Raw genomic sequence first — 21,455 nt, 5'->3', positions numbered from 1 at the left:
AATTAAAATTAATGACAAAAACATAGCATAAATAAATATTATAATAATCAATGCAAAAGAAAAAAAAAAGATTTCAAATTTTGCAGCAATGGTAGCAACCTCTAAATTTTATTCAATTTTTATTTTTATGATATGTGACTCTTTTTTTCATCCAAAGGAGCAAAATGAGAGGGTGCCTCATGAAAAAATAACATCTTCAAAAATAAGACGCACCCTACTGTGGAGTCACTGTTAGCTTCAATGTACGAGGCAATACATACGAGCAGTGAGGCATAACATTCTCGTACGATATCCTACGTCATCTCTTACTACAGTTACTGTAATTACACCATCAATTCTATCAAACTCTTAGGCTTCAACTTACCATCCCACGCGATTCCAGACATCTCCTCGAATTGAGACAAATAAGAGGATCTAATAGATCGGAGAAGGTGAAATTGAGGAAGATGAACCCTTCTGACACCCTTGCTGTGTGTTGCAGAGCATTGTGATCAGTGAAGTACCAATCCCCTCCCGATTCCCCCGAGGTGCAGGGGGGGGGCGCAAGTGGTGTGGAGAAGCACGCTCTGCAAAAATAACACTATGTCAAAATTATATTTAAAATGTTTCCTTTTGGGGGCGCAAGAGGTGTGGAGAAGCACGCTCTGCAAAAATAACACTATGTCAAAATTGTAATTAAAATTTTTCCTTTTGGGGAAGCACTTATAAGTCTTCTGAGGGGAGATGCACTGAAATCTGTGTACGCTGTCTATCTATGATTTCAATGTTAAAAAAAATCTCTTGTGGGCCCTGTCATGAGTGACAAGGCATGTGACTGAAGCAGGGCACAAACGTACCGTTAGGCTGTCATGTTGTTGCTGTCTTATGCCATTCAAGCTGGCAATTTTGGTTACTCTGATTCTATTTTCCAACTGCGCCGCAATTTGGTGTGAAGCCCGACTTCCGCAGTACACGTTCCAGAAAAACCCGTTTTTAGGTTAGGCAACAATTCACAGCCCGACAACACATTCATTTAAAGAAAGGAGAAGGGCAGAAGAGAGAAAGTACATCAATGCCCGAGGCGGGATTCGAACGTATTACAGGACCTCCCATCTGCAGTCTGGGCAAGAGTATAAGCATTAGGCTGTCATTTTTAGCCTACTTTCCCAGTAAAAGTCAGAGAAAGAAGAAAAAAGCATGAAAGAAGGCTTAATGCATCTTAAAAATATCGCGAAAAACAAAAAAAAGTCAAAAATAAATAAAATAATTAAATAAATATCGAAAATTTAAAAATTGGAAAGTAGGGTATTGAGATGGGTCTCTCAATACCCTACTAAAAATGTCTGTCGGTCTGTCGGTCTGCCCCCCCCCCCTAATAACTTTTGAATGAATAGTCCGATTCGAACAAACTTTGTTTTTGTTCGAAAGATCTCGGCGAGGACACCTCATTCCCATATTTCACTTTTTCATTTGAACTATTTTTTGTTCAATTTTGAACAGTTCAAAAAGACTTAACATTAGCGCTTACGGGGAAATTCAAGGCAATTCCGAACTGTGAGACGAATTTGCTTCAAACAAACTTTGTAGGAAAAAACTTTTGACGAAAAACTTGTATATAAAATATCTTTTTGATTTGAACAATTTTCCGTTCAATTTTGAACAGTTCAAATCCTTTAACATTAGCGCCTACGGGGAAACTGAAAGTCAATGTAGATTCTGTACTTGAAGGCGGATTTACTTCAAACAAATTTTGTTGGAAATAGCTCTTGACGCAAGCTCCAGACTCCGATTCCGAGAATTTAGGGGCACCTGACTCCGACTCCGACTCCTGTGCACGATAATTAATAGGACTCCGAATCCCCGACTTCAACTCTGCTTTCTTAGCTTTGGCAAAAATTTATACACGGAGGGCAGATGACTGACTCCGATTCTTCGATATTCGACTCCGACTCCTTTATCAAAAATGAGATTGACTCCAACTTCGCAGCTATGGTTTTTACTGTGAAATAATTATTGTTGATATGACTTGTTTTTATTTTCACGCTAAAGTTTTAATTTAGGTATTCAGTTTTCGGCGAGTAAACTCGAAGTCAGTCATGTTTCTACATGAAGATATGCGCAGACGATTTTTTTTTTTTTTTTTTGACAGTGAAAATTATTTCTTTAAGTTGACATTTTATTGTTTTATTTATTTTGGTAATTGCATTAATTCATTTAAAAAAATATTTTTGGCAACAGGGGAAAAAGAAACGATTTTTTTTTATATGATGTATTTATTTAATTAAACTTATTAATTTTAATTATTATTTTTTCGTTTTGAAAGCTGTTAAAAAAAAATTTTTATGGAAAAAAGTGTATAAGCTGCTTTGTTTAAAAGGTGCTGCTGTTTTTTTTTTTTTTTTAAAGATGAGTGAGGAATATTTAATTCCTAGAAATCAGCTTAAAATATTTAAAAAATATTTTTGAAACAATTTGCAATTTAGCTATTTTTGAGAATATTGATCAGGTACTAGAGAGCAGTATGGGTATATGGGAAAGTAGGTTCGTTTAGTTCTAGACAGAACTTCTTGTTGATTAATATTGTGGGTCATTATGTGTTGTATGCCACGGCACTCCATAGTATCTTTCTAATTGCAGGTGCGGTGTGCAACTGAAAACAAAGGCAGGATTAGGACTTCCCTTCTGTTGCATCATTTTAAAGTAGTGCTAGATTTGACACTATTGAAGTGCAGCTGAGTATATCCATATGGTCTTTTACGACCATTCCAGAATGCTTGATCACAAGCCACGAGGACATCAGCTCTTGCGGTAGCATATTGCCTTCTAAGACCTGCTAGATAACATTAATTGTCACAGATCAAGATATCTGAGAAAGCTTTGGAGAGTTAGTTGGGCAGCCTACGAGTTTAATCGAATTAGTCGTGCCTTTGCAATGAATGTGGAACGAGAGGACGTTAGATGTAGTCGCATATTTGCAATGAATATGGAACGAGATGAAGTAGGACATCTTGCGAGACTGCTGTGCTTCTCTACGTGCCTGTATGTCCTCGTACACTCCCGCTAGAGGTGGCTACAGGGAACTAAAACATCCATTCATTTGCCAATTTTACACTATTGTCATGGTATACAGGAAAGAAATATATTAATTTAGAGTTGTGTAATATGCTATTACTGGACATATAAATATTTTAATGTTTATACTTTGGCCTTTGTATTGTCGTCAAATACAATCACCACAAAATTCAATACAGATGTTTTTTTTATATTAAAAGTTAGAATTATGAAGCACACATTTATCTAAAAGACAACTGTGTGCTTTATAATGATGGCCCACAATAAAAGAGCATATCTAAACGGATGTAATTTCCTGTATAACACTCCTTGAATTCAATAATATCAAATAGTAAAATAAAGATGCAATTCACACTCTATGAAACTTAAGCCTATAATAGTTTCAATTTTAAAGGGAATTTAATATAAATAGATATGATGAATAATAATTGCAATCTAGTTTAAATGTAACATTCGTGTATTACTCATATTGAAAACGCAGTGATAAATTTTGATTGTGTTGATTTAATGGCTAGATTATATGGATTAATTCTGCCATTTCGAGGAATTACAAATGCACTCGCCTCGAATGCTAAAGGTTTGCATTAAAATTCAGCTGTGTTCACTAAAACACGCAAACATTGTTTCGGAGAAGATTTAAACTTTTAAAATATTTGCGAATTAAACTGCAGCTATTATTTTTTAGCGCAAACTAATAAAGATCAAATGCAGCTTTTTGAACCAAGAGTTTTGGTTGTTCTCATTTTTGATACATTCATCACTTCGAGAGAAGTTAATCATAAGTTTGCTATTTGTTACTATTTAAAAACAAGTATTTTTTTGTGGTGATGTAATGAAAATTGGAGAAATTAAGCATTAAAAAACATACAAGCTCAAAATTATTTGTTTTTGCCAATCTGTTATTCGTAATCATGGAATAATTTTTGAAGAAAAAAAAAAGAAACGTTTTCAAGATGATAATATACCATTGCTGCTTATCTTTAAGCCCAATATGGATCGAGAAAATCTAGTGACATCAATAGTATTATATGAGTTATTGTGTCATAACTTGGGTATGGAGGGGCAGATTAAGTTTTGGTAACTTTGAAATTGCACTTACTTATATCTTTTACACAGCAAAATTAAATGCACGTCATGCTCATCCATATATAAGCGGAATCTTTAATTTCACCAAAAAACTAAATGTTTTTAATTAATGCACAAAATCATAATCCGCAATAAGCTTCAATTTTAATAACCAACTTATTTTATATTTGCATAAAACTGATAAAATTGTTTTTTTTTTTTTTTTAATTATATTTGTTTAAGTTCCGTTTCATTATTTTCGAAATAAGCATAGGGTAAGTGACAAAATCAACGAGAATAAATTGGTCTAAAATCTCTTGCCCAATCTAAGGCGTATGCACAAACTAAAGATCTTATGTAAAAGCTATAAAAATTTTTTAGGCTCAATTTAAGCTATATACTGGAAATTCATGGATGTTGCATTAGGAAAAAATACAAAAAAACTAATTTTATTTATTTTTTGAAAAATCTAATTTTTATCATAATTTTTCAAACTTTCAGCCTCATGAGCGAACAAAAGATGTCATCTTAGTTTTTTTTAAATTGTTTTTTCCCCAATTCAAGATACCAAGATCAAATTGACACTTTTGAGAGACAACGCGATTCCGAAATAAAAAAATCGATTTTTTCGAACCACCCCAATAAACAAGGGAAAAAAAAAGACCAAGCAAATCTGTAAATGTGTTTTTTTAGCATTCATAGTATGTGTGTAGAAAAACAGTACTGACTGCTTGAGATCACAATAACTTGCAACGTTTCAAAGGTTTTCCTAATTGAGAATTTTGCATTTATTAGCAAATATATATATATATATATATATATATATATATATATATATATATATATATATAAAATCAAGTGATAATTTTCATTATTATCCATTATTTAAAATTTGGAAATTTTCTAGAACTAAAAAAATACAGATTATTATTATTATTTTGCAATTTATATGGTGTTTTATATAAGTTACAAAACAGAGATTATCTATTCCAAGCTCTATGTTGAGATGAATAAGAAAGAGGATAGGGGACCTCTTCAACTTCTGAAGAATGTTAAAAAAAATAATACGCACAGTAAATCCTATTTTCGAATTATTTTTTTTAATTAAAAGTTATATTGTATTTCATGGTATAATTTTATATTATATTCATTCTCTTCCTATGTTTATTGATGAAGTAAAACCAAAGTTTGTTATCGCAACTCCCGGATATCATGGTACTCCGAATGTGACGTTACTTATTTATTTTCTTATAAATTTTCGAACTTACTGCATCTAATTTTAATGTTAAGTTACGCCTGATCTTATGACAGTGTTTTATTGTGAAACTCCGGTTACCACAACACTTTAGAAAGCTAAAAGACAATCGAATTTGTCTTTAGAGTTGACACATTTATAGTAAATTAAAGTAAAAATATCTGGACAAGTTTGTTATGGGAATTTTTGAGAAATAATAAGAGACCTACTGTCTGGGGAGACCATCGATTACATGGAAAGGCTAATATCCGGTTAATAAGCGGAAATGGTCGTATCTATTAGTTTATAGGGATGTTAGTTCGTTTGTTTCATATGCGCACTTTTGCCTCTCTATTATTTAGTTTTGTAAAAATTAAAATTTGCTCACAGAATTTTTTTTTAAATCTAAAGTATATTCGATCTATATTCTCACGGCAAAAATTAATTAATTTAATTATTCACAACACAGTTTTTAGCTTACCAACTTTTACCTTCCTGAACGAAATAAAAATATTTTCTCTTCTTTTTGTTGTTTCCATGGTAACTATTTTTGTTTCGCTTTATTTTATTTTTGAGAATGCAATAAATGAATAAGGCACTAGTGACTTTATAAAATGCGTGCATCAAAAAATCCCATCGGTATTTTCCCTTCTCTTCTGCTAGATTCATTCAAGTGGCTGAATGAATGATGTCGTGGCAGATTGCCAAATTACGTACAATCCGTGGTCAAACAGCATGTTGTTGTACGTAAGTTCAGATTTTAGCCTTTGACATTGGTGACGATAAAAAGGAATGCAAAGCAGGTGGATTTTAAAACCGGAATAAGGAAGTAGCAAGGGAAGAGGAAAACCATAGCTGTAGCATTCAGCTGAAGTTGATTATTGGGAACTTCTGCCATGAAAGAAAGAGATCTTTATCGTTTCTGATAATTAGATTGACTAAAAATGCATAAAAAATTTAAGGTATAAAATATGACAGCGTTCTTTCACGTTCGAAAAGTACTGAATTACTGTTAGGATATCTTTTAACTTTCTTTGAAAAGTTTTAGAATGAAGTAAAAAAAAAGCAAATTAAGTATGTATTTTCGATTTTTCTGATTTTAACCTTGTCCTTCAATACTTCAAAATTACGTTAGCTTCATCTAATCAACAATACCTAGCTATTAATTAATTCATTAATATTTTTTATACATTGTTTAACTAGGTATTTTTCAACTATTCTATTTAGGACGTCACTCTAACTATGACGATACTTTTTAGGCAGTTCCAAGGGAGCCACGATACTGAGTGTTAGTTAAAAGAAATAACGTTTTTTGCAAGGAAGTTTTTCTTTCTTTTGTTTTTTGGAAATTGACCATGGAACTACTTTACTATAGAAGAATCGTCCGAAAAAAAATATAATGAAATCAATGCTGAAATTATAAAAATATTACATTTATGAAATGTAATGGTGCATGACACAAACGAAATCTAGTTCAATTTTTTAATCTAGCCTTGTTATCAATTTATCAGACGTGGTTCGTAATTATAACATCTAATTAACTAGCCAAAAAATTTAAGCTGAAATGTAAAATTTTGAACTTTTTTTTTTGTTATTTAAGAATATTGTATATGACTTTTTAATTACCTCAAATAATCCTTAATTTATTTTTGCATTTAAATATCTTTTATTCTTGTTGAAACAATGTTTTTTTCAAAGCTTTTACTTTTATTCATTTTGAATTGAAATTACTGCATTAGTACGATGCATACACGCATTGTCACAGATGAAATATTAAATATATTTCATCCTAATGAAAACTTTTCTTGAGCAAGCCACTAGTTGCGCATTCCAAATTATACTGTCAATGGACAAAAGGGCTGATAAGTATTTGAATTATATTTCGAAAAGCCCATTTATTGAAATTGTAAAAAAAAATCAAATTGACAAATCTGAAACAGCACATTTTACAAAAAAAAAAAAAAAAAAAAAAAAAAAAAAAAAAAGGTGTAAACAGGGAAGCCCAATTACGTTAAACAACATTCGTTTTTAACATACGTTTGGTTAGTCTCAATGTTTACGTACCATGTCGAAATTCTTTTAAATAATTAGATGTATAATAATTTTAAGAGAATTATACGTCATTTATAAATTAACATAGAGTATCCGTTTTAGAAATTGCATTTAAGCAATACACAAAACAAATAACTGCAATATGAAATTTAATATATGATCCTTAACAATTACAGTTATATTCTTAATTCTGGAGGAAGTAAAATGCTTTAAGTTGTTTCTTGCATATTAATTTACTCTGAATGCTTAGAGCTGTTAGGAGAATTAATTTATGGAACAGGGATTAGTTTACATTTCACAATTACTTTAATCTAAGAGGCAATGTACGAAACAGTAATACAGAATGAAAATATAGGAATTTAATTTCATTTTACAAATCAGTTTTAATTAAAAGTCAAATAAGAAAACCCGATGAGTATGTCTTCTGGAATGTTTAAAATACTTTTCTGGTTGTTAAGTATTAATAACAAAACGAAAGCGAAATATGATATTACATTTAACAATATTCTTCAATTTACTGCCTATTCAGGGGAGCATTTTTGACAAGCTGTTTGTTATTTTTTAAATTCTGTTGAGATTCATTGAATTTCAAAGATGTTTCGCTACGGTAAATATTGAGAAGAAGAACGACTCTTTAAACAAAATTGGCCTATTTTAAAACAATACAAGTATAAAGAAAATTATAAAATAAATTAGTAGTTTATTACTAAAAAATAAGCTTGAAAATAATGAAAACTATGAAGATATTAAAGACATAAGTTTATGAATATATATTTAATTTTTAAGCCCAAAAATGCAAAAATATGTTGCTTTTTTATAAAATTAACAAATTTCCTATACTGCATTAGTATAAGAAAAAATAAATTTAACACGTTTAAGGTCACACAAATTGAAAGAAAATGTTTACGTTTTGTTTATGTTTAAAAATAAATATGTATTAGAAAGGGTTTCTGGTTCAACGTTAAGCGAAAGAAGTAAATAAATATACTTTGCTGTAGGAGTATAAACTCTTAGCTTAGAAGATGACTTTTTTTTTGTCTGAAAAGCTGTTAACCAGTTTCATACAGTTGAGGAATGAACACAATGCAGTGGTTTCAAGAAATGGTCACACGTCAAATAATCTAAATGATTTGTATCTTACTTAATTTGTGAAAGTGAGTCTTCAGACTATGATGTCCAAACCAAATGCTTAGGGTTTTTTTTATTGCTAGTTTTATGTCTCAAGAGTTAAACAGATTTTATGATTTATTGATAAAGCAAAACTCAGGCATTATTTATTTCTATTAAGTTTTTCTTAAAATTATCCACTACTATAACTGGGCCACGAAAACTTAAACCAAGGTGAGAAAAAAATATCGTCATCAAATTGAGATTTGAGTTTATACTGTCGTGTGCAGGTAAAGGGCAGTAACCACAAATTTTTCCCTTTTTTTTTTTTTTTTTAATTTTTGTCATCTATTTTACGTTATCTTTTTTTTTTAAAGTTCGTTTATTTTTTTATCGCTAAAAAAAGTAGCGAAAAAGGTCTAATTTCAACATTTTCCTATTGTTAGCATTGAATCCACCACACATTTTTTCAAATATTTCGAAAACTCATTTCTCCAGATACTGCCGTTTACCTACACACGGCAGTATATAACTTGAAGAAAAAAGGAAATGATGATAAATTACATTAAAAATTGGAGACCGCTCAGTTTTGTCTATTATTAAGATTTTACAGAAAGGCAAAAATGGGGATTGGAAGAATTAATTGAACGCTTATATTTTAGTAAGCTTTTTTAAGGACAAGTTCGAACTGTTTTGAAAGTTCGCATTATTTTCATGTGTATATAGATATCTTTGAGTAAGGTTTATTGTTTCCTGTAATTTTATTTTATACTTAATACTAGAGACCTTACGAGCAGTTTTTCTATGTCCCGGTGCGTCACACAAACATGTACTTTTTATTTTTATTTTAAGGATATTAAAAATTATTCTGTATTAATACATGTATCATCAATTAGTTTCATGTGACAAACAGCAAATTCCACCAGAGCTTCAAATAGCATGAAAATATAACACTAGAAGCAGTGAAATACACCGCCAGCTCAGTCATTTCCTGCCGAGGACTGCAGTTTCGTGCTTATTAGCACTGATCAGCCCGGCATAGGAAAGTGATTGAGCTGGAGATGGAAAACCTTTTAAGGAAGCCAAGAGTGCGAAACAAACTGGTAGCTAATATAGAATTAGCAGACCAGACGAGTGACCGAAGCAGTGGTTCGCTTCAACTCGAAGATTGAACGCGAGGCAAGGTATATTCAGTAAATTACCACCCATTAGCCAGGGCTAAAGTAAAAATACGTGAAAAACATCGCCAGCTCAGTCATTTCCAGCCGAGGACTGCAGTTTCGTGCTTATTAGCACTCATCAGCCCGGCATAGGAAAGTGACTGAGCTGGAGATGAAAAACCTCTTAAGGAAGCCAAGAGTGCGAAACAAACTAGTAGCTAATATAGAATTAGCAGACCAGACGAGTGACCGAAGCAGTGGTTCGATTCAACTCGAAGATTGAACGCTAGGCAAGGTATATTCAGTAAATTACCGCCCATTAGTTTGTTTCGCACTCTTGGCTTCCTTAAGAGGTTTTCCATCTCCAGCTCAGTCACTTTTCTATGCCGGGCTGATGAGTGCTAATAAGCACGAAACTGCAGTCCTCGGCTGGAAATGACTGAGCTGGCGGTGTATTTCACGTATTTTTGCTTTAGCCCTGGCTAATGGGCGGTAATTTACTGAATATACTAGAAGCAGTTTTTGATAACTGTCCCGTTCCGTCATAACCCAGTGCATTTTAGAAAATTTTAAAATTTATTGAATTTATATTTCCCCACGGGGCTTAGTTGTACTTTAGCATTGTTAGACTTGTTCTAAGCAGATGATGGGTTAAAACACAGCAGATACATCCTTTAAAAGTAGCTAACCAGGAATGTCAGATATCCAAATAAAAAGAGAGGTAAAAAACACACGGAATAACAAAAAAGTGGAAGGAAACATGAAAGAAGCACTAAATGCAATGGAAAAAGAAGAAACATTATTAAAATATGGAAGTCATTACATTTTTCATAGACACACCTGATTGTTTCTCACCTCAAAGTAGAGCAAAATCCGTCAAAACGTCATTGTTACGACTCCCTTACAGTTTTTTTCGAAAATTGAGTGGTCACAGAATTGGCAAATGATCACCCATTCTTAAAAATGAGAACGATTAGGAAAGCCCTGTACTATTCAAGAAAAATGATTTAACTTGTTAAAGTTTTATTTTAAGGAATGTATGTAAGCTTCAGGATTTTTTTTTTCAATCTGTGACATTAAGAAAGGATGGGTTAAAATTACTTTGATAAGCTTCAAAATATAATTTAGACAACATGAAACTTTAACTCTGGAACGGAATGAAGTTATGTAATTATCAGTTGTGATGTATTGTGGGAAAAGTACGCTGTTAACTATTTCTTTAAGATAATGTATGTAAGAATATGCAGTGTAAACTCTTCAATGTACTAGGTACATACATTTATGTTTTATATGAAAGAGTTTTTCCTTAAAATGTTCTTTAAAATATGATGCTTGTCCTGCGTTTTTTTACATGTATTCATATGTGCGCCAAGCTTGTTTACGTGCGCAACCCAATAGGAAGATGTGTGCAAAACTAGATACATTTTTTTATAGTACCATAAAGTAAAGACACATTAAAGTAAAAAAAAATTCAAACCTCAGCATGACACAAAGAAAATAAGTTTCAAACATGGGGATTTTTTTTTTCTTTTTTAAAGAACAGAAAAAAAAATGTGTTAACATGTGCTTCCCTTTCCCTTATATTTTATTGGTTTAGAATATCCAGTCAAAATGCTCCACTCCACTGTTCTAGGTGCATTAGAAGTAACACGGTTCTAGTGTGAAAAGCATGCCGAAATAAATGCACACTATTTACAAAACATTAAATTTCTTAAACATAATCACTCTAGGATTATGTAACGAAAAGTATCGCAAGAATGAAACTAAATATATTACATCTCGGTACATCTCAGGCTGACTCAATTTTTATTTAATTTTGAGGTTTCTCCGTATGTACATACATCCGGAACGCAAAAATAGCCTTCTGTTTGGCTATCCAGCCATCCGACCACATGATAAATCCATCATGTCAAGGTAATCTATAAACTTCTTTCAGCTGAGTTATTTTTTACATTTCTGAAAAAGACGATGTTATAGAAGAATCAAAAAGAAAACGTCTTCCCGGAATTTCTGCATTGTAGAGATGAATGTGGGATGTATGAATACTGTTCTTTTTGCTTCCGAGTAATACATGAGTTTGGAAATGTATTGACGTATTTCTGGGAAGGAACTTTAAATAAAAGCACATATTTATATTTTTTTATGCTTTGTAGTTAAACAAAGGAAAACATTTGATATATTTTCTAGTTATAAATATAGTAAACGTATTATAGGGAACAGTATTATGACGCCCATGCAGTACTTTGTAAACGTGAAAAGTTCATTTTTTAAACATTTCATTTCAAAGAGTGGTTTTATTTAAAAAATGACTATTTTTGCATATGCCTATTATCTTGGTATTTCTTTACCTTTTTGAGCAACTTGCGTTGTTTACAACCAATCCGAACCTCTCGCCCTGTTATTTTGTTATTTTCTTTTGAAGTCTATTTGAGCAACATAGTTAGTTGAATCAAATTGAGGCAACACCAGTCGCATCTCCTAAAGATATTTACAGCAGACCCTTGTTTTACACTGGGGTTACGGTCCACGGAAATGCTGCGTAAATGAAAACCACAAAAACTAAGACTTATAGTGTTACTATATATATATATATATATATATATATATATATATATATATATATATATATATATATATATATATATATATATATATATATATATATATATATATATATATATATATATATATATATATATATATATATATATATATATATATATCTTTGAGAAGAATGACATTACGTACCGATTGTCGCCCTTGTGTGCGGTGATACGCGCATCATCCAAAAGGCGACATCAACAGCCTGCATTAGTTGCCCTTCTCCAATAATGTCACTAATCGTAACTATGTTTTAGACAAAACTTCTTGTCCGCAGTTTCATGTTTTTCAGCTTATCTCACTGCCATATTTGTTTTTCCTACTCATGCGCTCGAGTGTGCGAAATGGTTTTTATCACAAACTGCATGAAGCTGTCTCAAAATTTCAGAGGGTTTGGAGCCCTTTTTTGCAAGATATTTACTAATAGGGCAAACGTGTGTGCAATTTTCGCTCACTTATGGCGGGCGTACTGAAACAGCCTTAATCTCCAAAGTGTGCCCGAACACAGAAACCCTTATTCAAACATTCCCACCAACATATTGGCAATGCATCACCTCAGATTCATTACTAAACAGCATTGTTAGAGACGAATTCCGGTTTAGATTTGATCTGCCCTCGGATAAGCTATTTTTCTACGATTTAACATTGAAAAGTTTGCCACATTTTACAGTAGTTGTTGATTTTGGCAGAGCTATACTTATCTAGTACTACTACGTTTGAGTGGAATTACTTTTTCAATGTGCCATGGGATGCTTTTGAACGAAATATGTGACATGTGATATTTCCTTTCTATATTTCCTCTAAGCTGACATACACACACACACATACATGTGATATTTTCTCTCTATATTTCCTTTCAGCTGACATGTGATATTTCCTCTCTAAAAATTAATAGTATTAATAATTTGTAGTTTGTACATTTGTAAAAGAATACATTTATATTTTTTCCCTTGGGATCTTATTTTCATTTATATATTTATTTGTGTTGTTAGTTTTTTGATAATATATGCAACTTTTACAAATGCATAAAAAAGGTAATAATAATAATAATAATAATAATAAAATAAATAATAAATAATAATTAAATATTATTAATTATATAATAAATAACAATTAAATAAATTATTTCTACGTTAAAATGATTTGCATTAATTTCCTTTATCGGATAGTAAAAATGGTTTTCTTTTCCTGAAATAACCAAAATGGAGTTGCTTGCTCATTTTTTGTTTAGCTTTTAAACTTAAAATTCTAAACTTAAAAAGCAAGTTGATATAATCTTATTACATGTAAGTTTATGGTTATTTTAATTTACTAAATAATATTTTTCTTATAATGATAATGTCATATTTTTAAAATGCTAAAAACAATCCTAACCAATGTTCAAGCTTTGAAAATTTTGAGTATAATTCGATGTACAACATTAATAAAACGTATTATTTTTAACTCATCTTTGTAAAGCAATTTAAAAGATTCGGTATAAAATTTAGAACCGTAAAAATTTATAAACGTTTTTCTATATATATTTTTAAAAATAAATGTACGATACATAATATTTTCATATAAAACAATTTTCTTAATACTAAACTGTTTCGCATGCAGTATCTAAATTGAACTAGATACACAGTTGAAAAATTTATTATACAAAATAAGTGATCGTATGAGTTTGATAACAACTTTTTTTCTTTATTTATTGAAAATAATTTGAATTTAAAGCTAATAAGTTTTTCTCGTGCAAACTTCTATTTAAAAGACAGTAGTTGCTTTTCGTTAACTTATTATTACTACTGGTTAGCTTTTAAAGTAATGTAAAACTAGAATGTTTTCTTGCAACTAGACTAAACTGAAAAAAGTGTCGTTTCTGGAAATGTATTTTCATGCTTTAAAAAAGATTTGAATTAATATTTAATAGAAAATAAGGTTTGAAAACAATTTTTTTCATGGTGGGAAAAAGCATGTAACTATATTAGATAAATATAATAGTTACGAAAAGCAAAACATAGAAATTCATATTTCTAGACATTTTATCTTGCATGCTTTGAAAACATTTGACGTTATTATTCTTAGGAGAAAAAGCGCTCGATTAGGAACACTAATAAATAAACCAACATAAAATAACATGTAGGGCCTTAGATTTTAAAGGATGAAAAGTTTAAAGCACTAAAGGCCTATCCATTTCCTGGTAACATCCGATAATTTTATTTTTACATAAAAATTAGCTGCTACCTTTTCATCCTGCATATCACTGGAAATTATGAAATAATTTTGAACATGAATACGCTCCATTATTTTATTTTGTCGTTATTTATTGAACCGTAATAATTATTGTGCATGAATGTATTTCAATCTTGCAGATTAATTGTAAAAAAAAATCTTTATTACGAGAAAAAACAATCGTGATGGGTAAATTAAATATTATCTAATACTTCATTAGGTAAAATTAACGCATCTTTGATGGAACTATTTTAACCAACGCAGCATTTAATACAAACGACATTTTAAAAACGAACTGAAAAATTAAGGTTTTTACTCTAGAAATACTAAGATTTCAGAAATTATGATGTGTTAAGTGAGCTGGAAACATTTAATGCTTAAGAGCATTATGTTGATGCAAATCACTTTTCTCTCTCTGCTGCAGAAATAATAGGGACATCCTTCTCACATCAAGTAATAGCGGTATCATGCATTTGACTTTTCAATTCTCTTTAGAAAGCACTTTTTTTATTTAATACGCCATCCCATTGTACATATTCAACAGTGTTATTTTTATTAAATTATGGGATGACGTATGTGGAAATTTACAAACAACCCACATGGGTAACATTCAAGTTTGATATATACAGAAGAAAAGAGTTTTGTTCAAAACGAGAAATAAAAATGTTTGCATAAATGGGATGAGAAAACTAACTAAATAAATAAAATAATAAATAAAAAATAAAATGAAAACAATAAAAGAAAAAAAAACTTTGTGTCTTTTAACTGCTTGTAAAATGCTTAGTGCCAAAATAAAATAAAAAACAATAATAAAAAAAGGGTGCAGTTAATAGTATTGAAATTAAATATATATATATATATATTAAAAATGAAAATGTTCGTGGTCAATTAAAAAAGAAATAAGTTCGGTTAGAAAACTCATTTGGCAGATATAAGAAAAATATGCATTTATATAAAAGCCAGGGCTGGGGAGTCGACGGGAAAATGGCCGACTGCAAGAATTTTAGATCCTTCATCTTTTACGTCAACTCCTTTTTCCCAAACTCACTCGTTCTCCGACTCCGCAGAGTTGCGGACGTTTATAGAAAATGACTGAATTCGACTCTTTGAGTTTTAAACTTTCGACTGCTAATTCTGAAACCCACTCCTTCACCACAAAATCAATCCGACTCTGACTCCAGCTCCAACTCTTATAAGATAAATACCTTTTTTTTTTAATTTTCGACTCCCGAATCCAACTCCGGATTCCCAGCTTTTATAAAATCGTATTAGCTTGAAAATCAACAAACTACTTTAGTTGAATATTTGCGTTTTATGTGTTGGTTTGGTTACATTTTTCGATAAATTGCCAAGAAGCAAAAAACTTACCAAGTAGGTCCTATCGCTATTTCTTATTCCGAAAAACATAATTTTAGTTCAAGAAACCAAAATTCAAAATGCCCTTTTTTTTTTGTTAGTAGACAATCATTCTTTGATTTTGTACATGTATTTTAGTTCAAAGAAAACTTTCTATGGCCAGCTCAGCATATTTTGAGAAACTGAAGTAAAGTTTGAATACAGGTACTTCTAAAATACTAATTATTATAATGACGCGGTATATTTATGAAGAAGAAAGTCACTTGTTGAACGGAAATAATTTTAAATTATCATTTAATCACCTCATTAGTTTAACATTTAATTCTCAAATAATTTTCACTTGCAATAACTTCAAATTTGAAATATAAATTGAATTTTATCATTTAAACATGTTTTTTTTTCCGCAGAAAATACGGGCTCACATTATAGATCCATATGCACTTTAGAATGTTTTCTTGAACTTTCTATTTGAATTTGGAAATGAAAATATAAGGAATGAATTTAAATCGTTAATTATGAGTCATTTTTCAAAAAACTAGATAGCCCAATTTCAATGAGTGGTGTTTAAAGTTTTATATAACGGATGCATGTGATGTATTTCTTTTAAAATTACATTTCTTATTTGAAATTTATTTTCATGAATGATTTAACGTGGATAAACTTTTCATTCAGATGATCCTATTACGGCAGATTTGAACACAATGTACGGCATTATGCTGTATGTTTTTGACCTGTTTTCAAATACTGAAGAAACTTAAAACATAGGAATTTAATTTATTATTGCGTCCTGTGATTCAATTTGATTAATATGAATACGTTAAGCTATATTTTGTTTAAACAATCACAAAACAAATATCTAATCAAATGTTCAGAGTATAGTGTAGAAAATTACTGAAATGTGTGTGCAGACTTCACGTTCAGATCCTGATGGAAAGTTTCTGAATAAGTGTTTGGAAACAAAATATTCGTATGATTTTTTCACATGGAAAAATACTTACAGCATACATCAGCAAAAAAAAAAAAAAAGAAAGAAAGAAAGAAAAGAAGAGATTTTTTTTCTTTTTACAGATTTTGCTAGACGAATAAGAAACCCATTTCAAAGTATGCTAGAAAGTCGTAGCTCTGAATAATATATATTGTGAATTACGTGTGTGCATTGTTTCAGATGACAAGTATTCCATCTGAATTAAAATCAGAAGTGTATAAAAACTTCTAAATTTAACATTTAGGACTTCCTGCAATAATCAATTTTCTTGTTATTTAAGTAACAGTTAATTGCCTACTTGTAATTTTATGTAAGTATGATACTACTACAGCAACTATAATGAGCATGTCATACTTTTCATTAAATATGTTTTCAAGTCCTTAGTGTAAGATGTCTTCTACGGCTTGCATTACCATTTCGCTTCAAGCAACACACATACTTAAATACTTAATACCGTAAAATGGAGCCATTTGAGCCTCCAGGGGTTACTTGAGCCCATGAGAAAAAAGTGTTTAAAATATGGCCTAGTGCTATAAAACTCATTGCATAGATTGAACAAACCTTCTCCATGACAGGTAGCAGTACTAGGCAGAGGCTGGCGCATAAAACAAAGTTACTACTATTCCTGCCTTTTTCTGAGTGAGGTTATGATTGCAAGGTGTTTTTAATGTCTGCAAACTTTCACATGTAAATTCATGAAAACATCTGATATCATCAAGGTGTAGATAGTTTTATGTTTGCATTCTATTTCTTAATAAAGTAACAGTGTCTTAAGGTTATAGCTATATAATTAACACGGTAACTAATATAAGTTACTAGAAGTGCACTGGCTGCCTTAAAATGAGGCTTCTTGAACCCCGCGTTCAAGCAGCCTTGCACCACATTTCATCACTAAATTATGATAAGTAAGGTTTGTAATTTTTTAAAATAAAGAGGCTAGTTACTATTTATACCCGTTTTTTTACAGATCTGGGGATAAAAAGGATTCAAAAGGAAAAGAACCCCTAGAAGTAGGAAATAATGCGGATTATTTAGAGGATAAAATACAACTGTGTCCAGATTCAACTAATTCCGGAGAAATTTCTTCGAGAGTGACATCAGCCCATTTTGACTTAAGTATATCAATTCTTAAAAGGAAATTAAAAGATCATTCACAAAACAAGCCTGGGCACCCTGTAGTATTTAGTAGCGAGGAAGGCAGGTATAAATATTATAATTTCGGAGAAAATAAATCCACCCGAGCTATTGAAGAAAGTAGTTTTCAGTTTCTCTAATGTTTATATAATGCGCATTTTAATAGATTTTAGCTGCAGTTTGATTATATTACTATTTGAGAAATTATGATTGACTAAAAGTATTTTTTATTTATACGTTGATTTTATATTAATTTATATAAATAGTTAGCTCACTAGAATATAGTTTTGAATTATCTTTCAAAATTATTGGTCCTTTTTGATCCCACCACCTGTTTTACAGCCTTTTCTAATGGATTTGCTGGGTTTGACCATGGATTTACTGAGTTGGATTCAAGTAGCCGCAGCGTGGGGTTACTTATACCCAATTTTTAAAATTAGAAAAAATATATAAAGGGTTAAAATTGTTGTTTGAAAAGTGCTTAAGAATGTAGCAGAATGTCTGAAAAACAGTAAAAACAAGGTTATCAGCGCTTATTATGTGTTTAATCAACAAATCAGTATTAAACTCGCAAAAAAATTGAAATTTCAGGCCCAAGTAGCCCTAATTTTCGGTACTTTAGATGGTACAACTTTAGGTTTCTGTTAATAATTTATATTTTTAAAATAGGCATCAGCTACTTTTTTTGGAAGGGGTTGGGCATAATAGCTTAAAAAGTGAATTTAGAAATGAAGGTAATAGTTAGGTAATACTAATAAAAATCTTGACTCAGTAGGCATCCTTTTCTACGGGTAATTTTCGGAGTTTCTGAAATGTTTCATTAAAAACGCTTCAGTTTAACATTGAGATACATATTGGAAACATTGGCTTATTACAGGTTTATCCCTTTGGAACGAATTATCGGAAAGCCAATTTTGCTGGTTGTATTAGGAACTTTGTTGTAATGGAATTAGAGCAATTTAACAGAAATTAAATCGAGACTAAAAATGTATTTTGCTGAAAGGGATATTGTGCTGCATTGTTCTTCGTAGTAACAGGATTTCATTGAATTCACATTCTATCCCATTTTGTTAAATGTTAACTTAATATTGTTACTCGAATCGAACCAAATGCTTTAACAAATATACCCAAATGATATTAGAAGGACTTAATAGGAAATCATTAGTCTTTATACAGGACATTAGAAGGTTTAGATTATATGTAAAAATATTATTGAGATTTCAGGCTTCAAACAACGTTTTGTGTGTGAATTACAAGTAATTGGACATATGGGTATAGGTTATAACAGGAAAAATCAACATGCGTGTTAGGCTGGAACTACTTCGCAGAAGATGCGGAATTGAGGCAATAAAGATCTGTGAAAGTCTCAGGGCTGCTTGGAGACTTTAAATATATTGAAACTTTCGTTCTAATGGAATTAGAGTAATAAAACGGAAATTAAGTCGAGTCTGAATTTTTTTTTTTTTAATGAAACTGATAATGTGTTCTACTGGTATTCGTAGTAACGGAACTTCACTGTAAACACATTATCTCTCATTTTGTTAAATAGCAACTCAATATTGTTACTTGAATCAACAATATATGTACAGCTATGCTTAATGGAATAGTCAATTTGCCACAAAAAAATTCTAATAAAGGTGATATTCTATTATTCGAAATCAAAATGACTAATTTCAATGATTTGCTGCATTGAAAATTTATTCCATTTAGCGGGATATTATTTTAACCAATATTCGAAGAAGCGGGTTCGACTGTAATTGCTTTAAAATCATACTCTAAATGACATTAATTGGATTTAATAGGAAATCATCTGTCTTTATATTGATCATTAGAAGGTTTAGATAAAATGTAAAAATATTATTGAGATTTCAGGCCTCAAACAAAAATTTACGTGTAAAATACCAGTTATTGGACATATGGCTATAGATTATAACACGAAACAGTTATGAAACATCTCTCCGCGCGTGTTAGGCTGAAACTACTTCGCAGAAGATGTGGAATGGGGGCAGTAAAGACCTAAGAACGTCTCAAGGCTACTTGGAGACTTTTAATATAGGGTCGCCTGGGGGAATTATGGGTCACTCTCTTTCCGGGGTAAATAACGGTCACCATTTTTTTACTGTTACTTTTTTTTTCGTTACAAAATAACTAAATTAAGCTACGTCATCCTTGTACATTCAAATTTCCTCTATCAAAGTCAAAAACAATGCAACAGCAAAGTAAATGATACAAAAAAAATAGTTTTCACTCTCCTATAAAAACATCTTCAAAAAAAGATTGTCTCAGAAAATCGTGATATTTTTCAAGATTCATGTAGGTGAAACACTTTTGAAGAAACACTTTTGTTGGTGCTGTTTTTTAATAGCAAATGGTCTAAGCTTTTCATACCAACATACATTTTTTTATTCTTTTTACAAACACTGAGTATTAAATTATATGGATTAATTTCCCAGTTTAGTGGGATAATCCTGGGTCATCGGGGTAATTCTTGGTCAGTATATTTTCTGATATTTTAAATGTTTTTCTTATTTACTTATATTTAAATAATATGGATTTAATATGAAAGCATAAGTCTTTATATTGGTCATTAGCAGGTTTTAATAATATATAAAAATATGATTGGGGTTTCAGACTTCAAACAACGTTTTATGTGTAAAATACCAGTAATTGGACATTTGGGTATAGATTATAACAGGAAACAGTTATGAAACATCTCTCCGCGCGTGTTAGGCTGAAACTACTTCGCCGAAGATGCGGAATGGGGGCAATAAAGATCTGTGAACGTCTCAGGGCTGCTTGGAGACTTGTAATGAATTAGGAGTAATGCATTGCCATGTGACCCAGGGGAACAGTTATCTGCAATCGTCCGAAAAGAAACGCCAGTTCATCATTCGTTTTTGCCAGTGTTATGAAGGGATAAAAACGTAAGGAAAGTGGAAGAAAGCAAAATGACGCTTTGCTAATGGCCTATCACAAAAAACATGAATTCTACCTAATATTATATTTATCTTCGCGGCCGTCATTCTCATCTACGCTTCAGACAGTTTTTGTAATGCTTTTTTGTCACATTTATCGGGTTGTAAATTGACGCTGCTGTCTTGCTAATGCACGACGTGTTTATTTTGATTGGAAATGACTAAAAGGAAAGTACGAAGGTTCAGTGATTTTTTATTTATTTATTTATTTTTTCAAGCAAATAAAAATGTTCTTGTACTTTCCTGTACTTTCATTATTTTTCATAAAATTGAAAGATTTTTATTGCAGAATTTAGTCCTTATACTAGCTGCGTCGCCCGGTTTTGCACAGTCTACCTTGAAAGTAAAAGTTATGTCAAGTGACACGTGTTCAACATTCAGGCTTGAACGAGAAAAAAAAATCCGTTAAATTTTGTGACAGATTGAGGAAAAATATCCAAAAAGGAAGCATTTTAATTCCCCCTGATTTCAGGAAAAGCCTCAAAAGAAAAACCAGAGATTTCTTTGTTCATATACGAGAAAAA

The sequence above is a fragment of the Uloborus diversus genome, chromosome 7, assembly GCF_026930045.1.
Source record: "Uloborus diversus isolate 005 chromosome 7, Udiv.v.3.1, whole genome shotgun sequence".
Taxonomy (NCBI): domain Eukaryota; kingdom Metazoa; phylum Arthropoda; class Arachnida; order Araneae; family Uloboridae; genus Uloborus; species Uloborus diversus.
The sequence above is the reverse complement of the archived record's forward strand: the minus strand, read 5'-3'. Positions refer to the sequence as shown.